General features: G+C 28.2%; 1 protein-coding gene across 1 annotated transcript in view; it reads right to left on the reverse strand.

Annotated features, from left to right (window-relative positions):
- The window catches only part of LOC123296720 (protein Gawky), a 28,358-nt gene extending 16,634 nt beyond the window's left edge, over window positions 1-11,724 (reverse strand). The window contains exon 1 of the mRNA XM_044878323.1: window positions 11,594-11,724. The gene's annotated coding sequence lies outside the window, so the exon portion shown is untranslated. The remainder of the gene's footprint in view (window positions 1-11,593) is intronic.

Consider the following 11,724-nt stretch of genomic DNA (forward strand, 5'->3'; position numbering starts at 1 on the left):
TTCTACTTAGCACTTAAATTTTCATATCTAATTCCGTCTAAACTTTTTTTAAATGTAATAAATGCTCATATCGTAAATAACGGAATATACAAATTCATGCATACTATGTATAGGGGTTGCCTAACTTTTCTAATTGATTTGGCCTAATAACCTATTTTTTCTAGAAAGCCAGATTGAAAGCTATAATTTTACATGAAAATTATCCGGCTACCTGATGATCCAAAATGGTACCGCAAAAAAAAAAAAACTAAAGGTAGTCAAAGTTTTTCGACTAAGGCCTGATATATTTTGCATTGAAAATTGCCCCTTCCTCATTTTTGCAACCAGTCTCATTGGGTTGTCACAGTTGCAAACAAGAGGTTTAGGTTAGGTTATATTGGCTGTGCACGAAGGACACACTGAGGCTATAGAGCCCATTGGGATACCATTGTGTTTTACCACCTTTCCGCCGATAATTTCATTTATCAGCTCCTCAATTTCAGAAGCTGAGTGCACATCCGTCATGCATATATCATGCACTACACCAGCCCATCACAACTATTAATTAAATTAATTTTTGTTACGACGGCGGGAATCGAATCCGCTACCCTAAGCATACCGCGAACGGAATTGGTTACGCCTTAACCAACTGAGCTAATAAGGCGACAAACAGGAAAGAGGTTTACCGATGAGACAAAAGATTTTGCGGTTCGCTCCCGGATTACCAATAGATTAGTTTTTTTAATACGTGTATTTACAACCCTAGTAGATACCTTTAAAACATTGTACTAACATTGATATAAAATCGTAAATACACACATACTTACATACACATATATAACATACAAATGTTGTATAGATATAGACAACAAAATATAAAAATGTCTTTTGCAGCAAACAATAATAATTTATTTAAAAAAAAATCATATAAAAATATTATTTATTAATAAATAAATGGTCCCATAAGTTACGTAAATAAATAAATAAATGGTTCGTAAGATAATAATAATAGTTGTATGTTTGATCAAAGTTGTAATACAGTCAAAATAAGCTATGACGACATTGAAAGGTGTCGGCAAGCGAAATATCCATTTTATCGAAATGTTATAATAATCTTATGAGAGAAATATCACCAGTAGTTAATTTTGTGATTTTTTCACTAAAAATCACACTTATCCGATGAAAAATGAAAGCGTAAAGACCCCACCCTTTGGTTTTCAAACTTGTCTTTTATCAGCCGGAGTTTAATTTTTGTTTGGAGAAGAGCAATTTTAGTCAAAGGGCCACTAAATAAACCTCTAGTAACATATTCGACATTCATGGGCGTACAAAGAGGAATGCAGGTCATAATTGTCTTTGATTTTATTGGCTAAGTATATATTTATGCCAAAATACTGTTTAATTCATAAAATTTTTGGCCGTTGTAACCGACCTTTTATATCTAGTCGAGGAAATAAGGCATTTGACCGAGTTGAAATTTTTAAATTTGAAGAAAAAAATTCGCCGAAAACTCGTTATTGACGAAAATAAAGATTATTTTGTGGTTTCGACCAAAAATTTAATTTGAAAGCTATTAGATATTATATTTTGGACGATTCTAAGCATTTTTTTGACTCTTGGCAATTTTCACTAAACCTCACCGTTTTCGATATATATAAGTGTTTGAAAAAAAAATTCGCCTTTTTAAGCTAAAATTTTGTCATCTATTCTAATTCATAAAAATCAACTGTCGAGAAATCGATCCCTGGGTCAGACTGTTTTTTTTGGTTTTATTGCCTCGATTAATCGTTTTATCCGATTGTTGTTATAGATATTGCCATCTCGCCGATTTGCGATTACACGTTACGCCGTTATCTGTTTTGACTGTAATTGTATTTAATTTACATAAATAAATTGCATCGTACATAATAATATTATTAAATAATAATATTTAAATCAATAGGTACGAAATTATTGTCATCTTTTACTAATAAATAACAAAAACGATCATATTTCTGCTGAGTTGTTTATAAATCATTTTATATATCTTTGCAAATAATTCAATTTAATACAATAAAATTATAATAATTAGAAATATTGATTATTTAATAAAATATATTTTATTTAAATTAAAAAAAAAAAAAAAACTAAAAATTGTGAATAATTAATTAGCATAAAATTTTATTTTTCACATTCATCAGCTAAAAATATTATTTCTTTAACGATCATTGTTATCCATTTATGTGTAACCGAAAACAACCCGTTAAAAAATCAACAACATCCTACTATCAAGAATACTTTCTTTCTTATATTTTCGTTAGAATAAATATTATACCATGTATATTATATAAAATATATCAAGGTATACTAAGTTTAGTACCAAGTTTGTAAATAGTGGTGTTCATAAAATCACCTAATCAGTCCATTTCCGGTTGTCTGTCTGTTCGTCTGGAAGCAAGATAATTAAAATACAATTGACCGAGTTATTTGTTGAAATACCATGTATAGACAGTGTTGATTACACTGTCACATTACACACACACACATGTCACACATACATAACTGATATTCCCATATAATACATACTATACAATTTGCGCTTAATTTACGCCCTCACAGGTAAACAGTGATGTTTACGAAAAAATGTTCCAAACAAAAGTTGTTTTATTTTTTTTAAGGAACATTTTTTACATTCAAACTTTTCTATCTCTAACGGTTTACAAGACCCAATATGTTGCTCATTTACGAACTCGCCCTCACTTTTTACGTCCTAAGCATTGTCCTAATTTGTCCCGCTACGAGTAAACAGTGATGTTTACGAAAAAATGTTTAAGACAAAAGTTGTTTATTTTTTTATAAGGAACATTTTTTGTATTCAAACTTTTGTTCTATCTCTTACGGTTTAGAAGATGGGTCCTACGCACCCAAGACTTAATTGACCTATGTTGCTTTTTTACAAACTCAAATTCACTTTTTATGTACTGAGCACGCTATAAAAATGGACTAATTAGTTGATTCTATTCGCTCCGAGCGTGAATTTCGTTTCCATGACAACGATACACTACTTTAATTATAGAATTAATGGATGCATATATAATTGTGTGGATTGCATTGAAAACTTACATTTAAAATTTAATATTCTTGTTTCACAAATTTAAATAAATAATTACGATAATTAACATTTGAAAAATAATATTTGTACAATTTGATTTCTTATTTTCACAATTTTTAATGCATTAAGTTTAATTAATTAGTGTTTTTCAATCATTTTAATTTGACAGTTTCTATATCATTAACATGTAAATAATTGCAAATTAGTCATAACAGCCCACTTTATCTCCAAAATTTTTCACTTAAAGCGCTGGCATCGATTTTATTATCCCTACCATGACTACGCACACAACGAATACCAAAATTTTGTTCGTATCATCAATATTTCTAAGCTTTACAAGCTTGGGACTAAACTTATATACCGTGATGTATATTTCATATAAGTACACAGGAAAATTATGGGAAAATTAAATTTTCCCTCTTACTACTTTTACTATTTTAATAGAATAACTTTCTTCCGATAGAAAATAATTTATTGAAAATAATTCTTTCGATTTCCCCTTATTAAGAAAATAAAAATCTTATTGCTATTAAACTTTTTGGGTCTTAAGGTTGAATGTTTTAGGATTTATAAAATAATATTTTACCGATTTACTCATCGGATATTAAATTATATTTATGATGATTGATTTTCTCTAAAGGCATAACTACCTTAAAATATTTTAGGTAAATCCTATTGAATTTTTAGAATACCTACCTATTATAATCCTTATTTTAAAATTGATAGTATTTTTCAATACAAACTACAAGGACAAAATGCTAAACAAAGAAAAGTATATAGTAAAAGAGATACAATGATTTTCTCTTTACTAATTCATAAAAGGTAAATAAGTTTTTAGAAAGTACAGTTGGGAATAAAATAATTACAAATACATATATTTAAGTACAATGAGAGAACCTTAAGCAACCACATGTATGCATGCATTTGCTAATAGGGGAATCATTAAGAATCATAATATGTATTTGTTTTAAAATATGATAACAAATTAATATTGCTTTAAAGCTATCCATTTTATTCATTATTTTGTCAATAAGTCATAATAATAATACTTTTTCTGAAGTGCTCTGAACCGAATTTTGAAACTTAGTTACTTTGGTCGAAAAAGTAAAAAAGATTTTTTTTCCTGAGTATGAAATTCTAGTGATAATAAAATCGAAAAGTGTTATTATTTATGTTTATACCATGTATATGAAAAGGTATATGAACGAAATTTTGGTATAGGTGTTCATAAAATCACCTAAGTAGTCCATTTCCAGTTGTCTGTCTGTCTGTCCACCTGTCATCACTATTACTCAAAAACAAAAAGAGAGACACATATACAATATGGTATCACAATGGGCTCTACAGCCTAAGTGTGTCCTTCATGGACAGCCAATTTAACCTGACCTAACCTAAATATCATGGCCAAAAAGGCCCGTTAGAGAATTTTTTATAGCTCATTTTCAAGAAAAACTTTCGAGTGGTCTTGGAAGATTTGCTGTAAAAATAACTTTAAAAAATTTGTTTACGCTTCTGAACTTTATATAAAATTTAGGAATTACATTTCTTACCCTTTCAACCCTCAGTACAACCCGAATATTTTTCGCAAAGATTCAGCTGTTTGAAATGTTGGTAAAAGTTTGTGTTTTTAAAACTTGCCTTTAATTTGATGAGTATATTATTTTATTTTATAGGTACCTACTTTTAGCTCAAAAATTCTAGAATATGTGGAAACAATTGTAAAGAAAAAATTTTAGTTATGAAACCTAACATTGCGCAAAATACCTCCGTCGACGTGTACATAGTGTTATCTGGTGTTATTTATTGGGTAATGGCAGGAATATTTGTTTGTGGGATTTTTATCAATTGATGGTTGCAGGAAGTGGTCATCGATATGATTCTTATTCATTTATAATTTATTTTTGGCGCAACCAGCAGTTATTTTAGCCTTTTTTTTAATTGGAGTATTTTATAAATTTCATTTTCGTCATCTATGAATAGTGTAAAATGTTTCGAATCACAAATTTTGAATTTGTGCCGAGCAAAAGTTCTTCAATGTCAAATATTTTTCAAAAACTAACGAGCTTTGATATATTTGTTTCGAATTTAAAAAAATAAAAACCAAAATAATTGACCGTTTTATTGTTGAGATATAATAACGCAAAGTTAAAACATTTTGTTGTTGATAAGAAACGTCTATAGTTGGACTATGTTGGTTCAAAAGAAATAACTATATTAACATAATTTTAACAAACAGTTAAATAGTACAGTATAGTTAGAAATTATTCATTATTTTACTGCAATTTTGTATACAATCCGAAACATTTTTTACAATATTGTAGGGAGACAAACACCTTAATTATGCACATTTTGAATGTTCTTAGTCCACAGATTGTGAACAAATTTCCTTTTTTTATTAAATAAAGAATACTTGAATTAATTTTATCGAATTCTTAACGAAAGCCATTTCACGTTGAACTACCTTAAAATAGAAATTTTGTAATGCAAACTGTTCTAAAATTGGTTGAGATATAGTAATACTTTTAAGTTTCAAAATAATAATATTAATTTTCTCTAAATAAACTTTTTGTAATGTTAAATATCAAGAAATAAATTCATTCTGTAGAGAAAAAACAGCTTGTTTTTATTTTGTCAATAATTTGGACATCCCTTATAAGTTTGATAGTAAATTATACAAAATAAATAAATGAGGTATATTCCATAAATTCTGAATGATAATTTTCATTAAATAACCGGAATTTTTATCTTGTTAAGGAAATTTTGTCTCGTGTAAAATTATTTTTTTCACTACAAAATAAAAGATTTAATAAAATTAGTAATAGTGACAAAAAAATATACCTATATTATTTTTATAATGCTACACTGAAATTTAATAATACTTAAGATAGTTAATAAGTATTCACATGGGTGACAAAGACATAAAATTTTATAACGTGTAAAATAGTATATGTTATCTTTTATTATGATAAAATAACATTATTATTATTCATAAGCTTGTTGCTATGCCCAACCAAGTTCGCCTTTCGCTCACTCGCTCGCTACTCGCTACTCGCTTCACTTGAACGACAAACAAAACAGTATTACAATAATAATAATATATTCCATATAGTGTGTGAAAAAGTAAGAATTATACGCATATCATGATATTCGATCCTTCTTGTTAACATGCAAATATAATAAGTTTTGCTATCATTATTCAAATGGTCTATGGATATGTTTTATAAAATAACCATGCTTGTGAAAAACAAAGATGGAATATTAGGATTTAACTATAATACTAGATTTTTTTTTATATTATACTAATTAAACAAAAATTGAGCCACTTTGAAAAATTCAATTTCCAAGAAACTTGCACAAACGAAATGCAAGAGGCCTTTCAGTCAAAGGGATACTACTTATTCTTATATAGACGTTTACCGTTGTTTGAAATTTTGAAAAAACGGGAATTGATTTTTTTAGATGGATCGATTTTTTGTGGAGATGTATTGGAAAAATCTATATTATTGTAATGTATACATATTTTCGTTTTTATTTTCACTGCTAGATGCCGGACATGACTAGATTTGAGAATATCAAAAGAAGTTGAAATGTCTCTTAACTTTAAAAATTATTATTATTATAAAGTATCATAATATTGGAATTATTTACTTTATATTAAGTAGTTATGTTAGCCATCTAGTGGTGAAAATAAACACGTGTATGCATTATTAGGATATGTTATTTTCCAATTGGTAACCGTTTCTCCAAAATAGTATGCAAATTATATCGATCAAGTGTGAAATTATGAATTTTTTTAACAATTCAGGTAATGAAGCGAACGCAGGACCGTTAACCTGAAAGAACTTCAGAAATCAAATGCTTCTCTCCTGCGCCCTTTGTTTTAATTCAATGATTGATTAGATATTTTCATTGAAAGCTCAAAACTGAATTTTTTTACGAATCTTTTTTTTGCAAAAGGAAGGATTAATACTCTAATTCAGTTACCTCATATCTAGTAAAGTAGGTGTTATTCCTCAGACATAGAGAATGGCCAAGTTGATTCTTCTTTTGGTCTATGCACAGACTTACGAAAAAAAGAGACATATTGCGTAGTCCATTCTTTATGTCCATGGCTGAGTTACTAACTTAGGTCTATCAGAAATCTTTTTAACCGCGCTGACTATTAAATTTTAGACATTGAGACTTATGAGTTCTTTATTTTCGGTAGCGAAGCGTTTACTTTCACGGAAAATTTTTGATAGCCCACTTTTTCAGTTTATTGGTTATTAATTATGATAGGAAGATCATCGGATAATAAATGGCTAAATCATTTCTTCTGATATGCAATAAAAGAGTGTTCAACATAAATCCTCCTGAGTTCAGTAAATAAAAATTTTTTTTGATTATGTATTTCATATTCAGGTAAATTCGACATTTTAGAGCAGCTTTTATTTTAAAATATTTAAGTTTTTAATTATGAAAAAGTATTAGTATTCGGTGATATAATTAGATTAATTTCACTATTTCCCGGAACTTTGAGGTGACAACCGTACCCATTACCGATAATTTTCGCATATTGTTGTTGGATAAAAAATATTAAAAATGCAAGTATTGAAATTGATCTAAATTTATAAAAATTAACTTTCTACAGATAAACTATAGACCATAGGAGGAGGCATAAAGATACACTGCAAGTCTGTAAATAGTCTGTAACATATCTGAGAAAGATGGTTATATCTTCCGTAACAGTGAAAACAAGGTAAGTGATACATTTCAAACCACCACCAGCTGCATAAGTTACAAGGTCACATCGTACATATTTGCAACAAAATCAAAGCTTTTTACCTTATAAGTTTGCTTAAAAAGTCAGATTGAAATTGGATGGCAGTTGTAAGTTGTAATAAATCTACCCTACCCTCAAGTAAAACTAAATTGTATTACACAATATCAATATAATTATATCTAAATGTTATTTTTACACATTCTCGTGACATGAATGCACTCCTATAAATGCAATAATTCAAGTCACAAGTGAGTAGTGAGTTACTGACTGTTATTTATATACCCAATGTATTACGAAGGGTAATTTTAATTATTATATTCTCGCATTTGTAACGTCCAGATATGGATTGTTCTACTAAAGTACAAACTAAAGTCGAAACAGATTCTGATTTCGGCTATTATCAAAAACAATTCTTTTGCGCTATGTTAATTTTGGATAAAAGGCTTGATTTTTTTTCACATGAAGTTGGACTAAGTCTAAATCAATTCTGAAAATTTTAGGGAGGATTATTTAAATACTTAAAGGACTTTAAAAGTAGGCATATTTCATAGATTTCTCTAAAACTAGTCTATGGAAATTAAAAAAAAAAAAAAAAACTATTTAAGTTATAACCTTAATAAATTATTGAAAACAAAAAAAAACCCGTTGTGCCCGACTAATTAAGAATGTATGGTAGTGGGGACACAAATTAAAAAATATATATATTTTAAATTTTGATGAGTAAGTTTAAGAGTTTTGATGAGTGAGTTATAACAAAATTCATCATCAAAGTTGAAAACAAGGTACAACTTATTTCAACCACAAGTCTAAACTTGTCTTGGCGCTCGTACTACCTTAAGTTGAAACGTCAAAATATTTTTAAGTTTTAGTTTTATGGCCATTAAAAAGAAATCAAGCCGTAGGAAACTGAGAGTGTCTGTCTGCAGGGACTTCAGAATTCTGGGTGACTTGCCAGTAATAGGGGTCATTGGTCCGTAGTACCCATCTTGTAAACCGTTAGAGATAGAATAAAAGTTTAAATGTAAAAAATGTTCCTTATCAAAAATTAAACAACTTTAGTTTGAAACATTTTTTCGTAAACATCACTGTTTACCCATGAGGGCGACAATTAGGGCGGAAATTTTATAATATGTACTATACTTGATTATCAGTTATGTATGTGTCACATGTTGGTATATGTAATGTGATAAAGAAATCAACACTGACTATACATGGTATTTCAACAATTAACTCAGTCAATTGTTTGTTTTCACTTGTTAAGGTGTCATCTTTCGTTTATTGTACGAAACAATCTGGCAAGCCTGGTTGCAATATTTAATTTTGTTGCTGTTTACTTTTTAAAAGACCATCACACATAATTGAAATGATGTGTAAATTCTCAATAAAAATTTATCAATTAAAATTAACTCAATTTTGTAATGTAATGTAAATCAAATACAAATAATTTAATTAATGAAATAGCACTAAACATTATTAAATAATTTTTCAAAATTGATAACATTATACATTATTATTGGTTACAGATAAGATGGGTATATTCTGATAAAATGATAAAACTTCAAAAATTGTATAAACTGTGGCTAAAATTTATTTTGTAATTAACAAAAAGCGTTGCATAATGTTAAATAGAATAGCATAATAGTTGGAAACTTCAATCCGTTAAAAATATCAAACTCAAAATACGGAGCCAAAAAATTTATGGAATTGAATTAAGATGAAGTTGAACTGTTTACTAAAAATGGTGCTCTTCATAAACAAAAATTAAGTTTTGAAAAATTATTTACATTTCATTCAGATATTTTTTTAATAAAAATAATGATGATTTATGATTTTTGTGTGAGCGCTTTTTGCATTTTAAGATTGCACCCTGAATAAAGAGAAAAGATTTTTTTTGTCCGATTTAAACAATTTTTTTAAATTCTTTTAGAACTATCCATTAAACTCTATAAAATTGCGATTGAATCTTATTAGATTTTTCAATCATTAATATTATGGTGATTAATCACCTACATAGATTATAACATACGGTAATTTGCACTTTGCCCTTTTACTCTGCCTTATCAGTCGCTAGAGAAGTTGACACGGAAAATTCCTTAAAGAAAAAGCGGTCAAGTGCAAGTTGGACTCGCCTGGAGATGATTCCGTATGAATAATCTTTGTTCCTCTCGGAAATTTAAAGACTTAAGGAGGGTGACTTGCCAGTAATAAAAAAAATTAATTAGTAGATGAGTTAACGAAATTAGATCAGTTAACGAAACATATTATATAAAACAAAAATTCAGTCAAATTCATTTAAATTAATAATTACTGGCTCGTCACTCTCCTTAAGATTTTTGCTCTACTCCGTTTAATAATAAACAATAAGAGAGGTAACTCAATCGGGTACCTAGCACTTAGACCTAAAATTCCTCTGTGCCCCCCTTGAGACTCGCCACGGAGGCTGAGTCGTCTGGAGTCAATGTAGAAATCACACAGTTTTTCTTCCGGAGTCTATGGCTACGTTTTCCATAAACACTCTATCTAGAGGAATCTCTCAGATCTGCAAATTATTAAGGCGGTGATTTAATCGATGTTTTCTAATAACTCACTATCCTTCTCAACTGAACCAAGTAAATTTCAATCGAGCAGTCGAACAGAATCTGTTGTAGACATGCATAGTTTGAACTATATCATGAAATCACAGTCTTGTCGTAGCCACTCCCAGATTCAGGAATTCTTGGTACGATAACAGAAAAAGAAAAAGTTTATTTACTCTAACTACTTCATCGTCTTAGACTCGTAAAGCGTAACAGTTTGAGGAATATTTTTAATATTCAACAAAAATTATACCGCGATATAGCTTGCAATTTTATAGTACATAGGAGTGCATTATCTAGTTGCATAGGTTAAGGCTTCTTTGATAAGAATTAGTATTGTAGATATCCTTGGTACTAATATGATAAAATACTTTTATTTCAACTAATAACTAACTACCTACATTCTAATAATTTACATTTAGAATTTTAAATAGTCCTCGATGAGATTTAATGAAGCCCCATTAATAAACTAAAAGAAAATATAATGTTTTGTCTACCAAGTAAAAACTTTTACAAAACATCGCAGAGGACTCTGTATATACACAAAATAGAAAATAAGGGTGTGTTTTTAAAAAATAATTTTTTTTTCTAGCAGTTTTCAACCACTAGGATACGCATTTTAAGTCATCTAATTAGAATCTAATTAGGACAAAATGCATTTACTTAAAATAATAAAATTGTCTTTTTATTTCCGAAGCATAATAAGTAATTTTAGCCTAGTCAGTGACCGTATTAAAATGTTAAGCAACCTGAACATTAAATACGAGAATCACAACCATTTAAACAATCACCGTTAGAAATACATAAAAGTTGTTTGACTATTGTAAAAAAATCTAATATAACATTTATAATGTTTACTATATAAGTATATAACATGGTGAGGGGAAATAAACACTCCTTTATTTACTAAAATTGCCATATTGTTTTTAGAAGTTATTTTAAAAAAAATTTAATAAAAATCAATATAATTGATACAATAATTATTATTTATTAATAAAAAGAACACGTATCGTATTTTATTTATACGAATATTATACAATTTTAGTAAATAAAAACTTTCTATATGATTTAATTTTCATTTGGACTGTACCCACTATATACGATATTATATAGATTATTATTATTTTTCAATAATCATATTAAATAATTTTTAAAGAATTAATAAATATAATGCACATTACTAACCTTTGATTATAGTCTTTTTGTATAATTAATGTACGTACACTGTATTTTTTTAAATAAAATCACAATATTTTAGAGTAATTTCAACTATCATTTATTAAATCCACACCATATATGAATGTTAGATACAAGAC

Source organism: Chrysoperla carnea, chromosome 3 (genome assembly GCF_905475395.1).
Source record: "Chrysoperla carnea chromosome 3, inChrCarn1.1, whole genome shotgun sequence".
NCBI lineage: Eukaryota > Metazoa > Arthropoda > Insecta > Neuroptera > Chrysopidae > Chrysoperla > Chrysoperla carnea.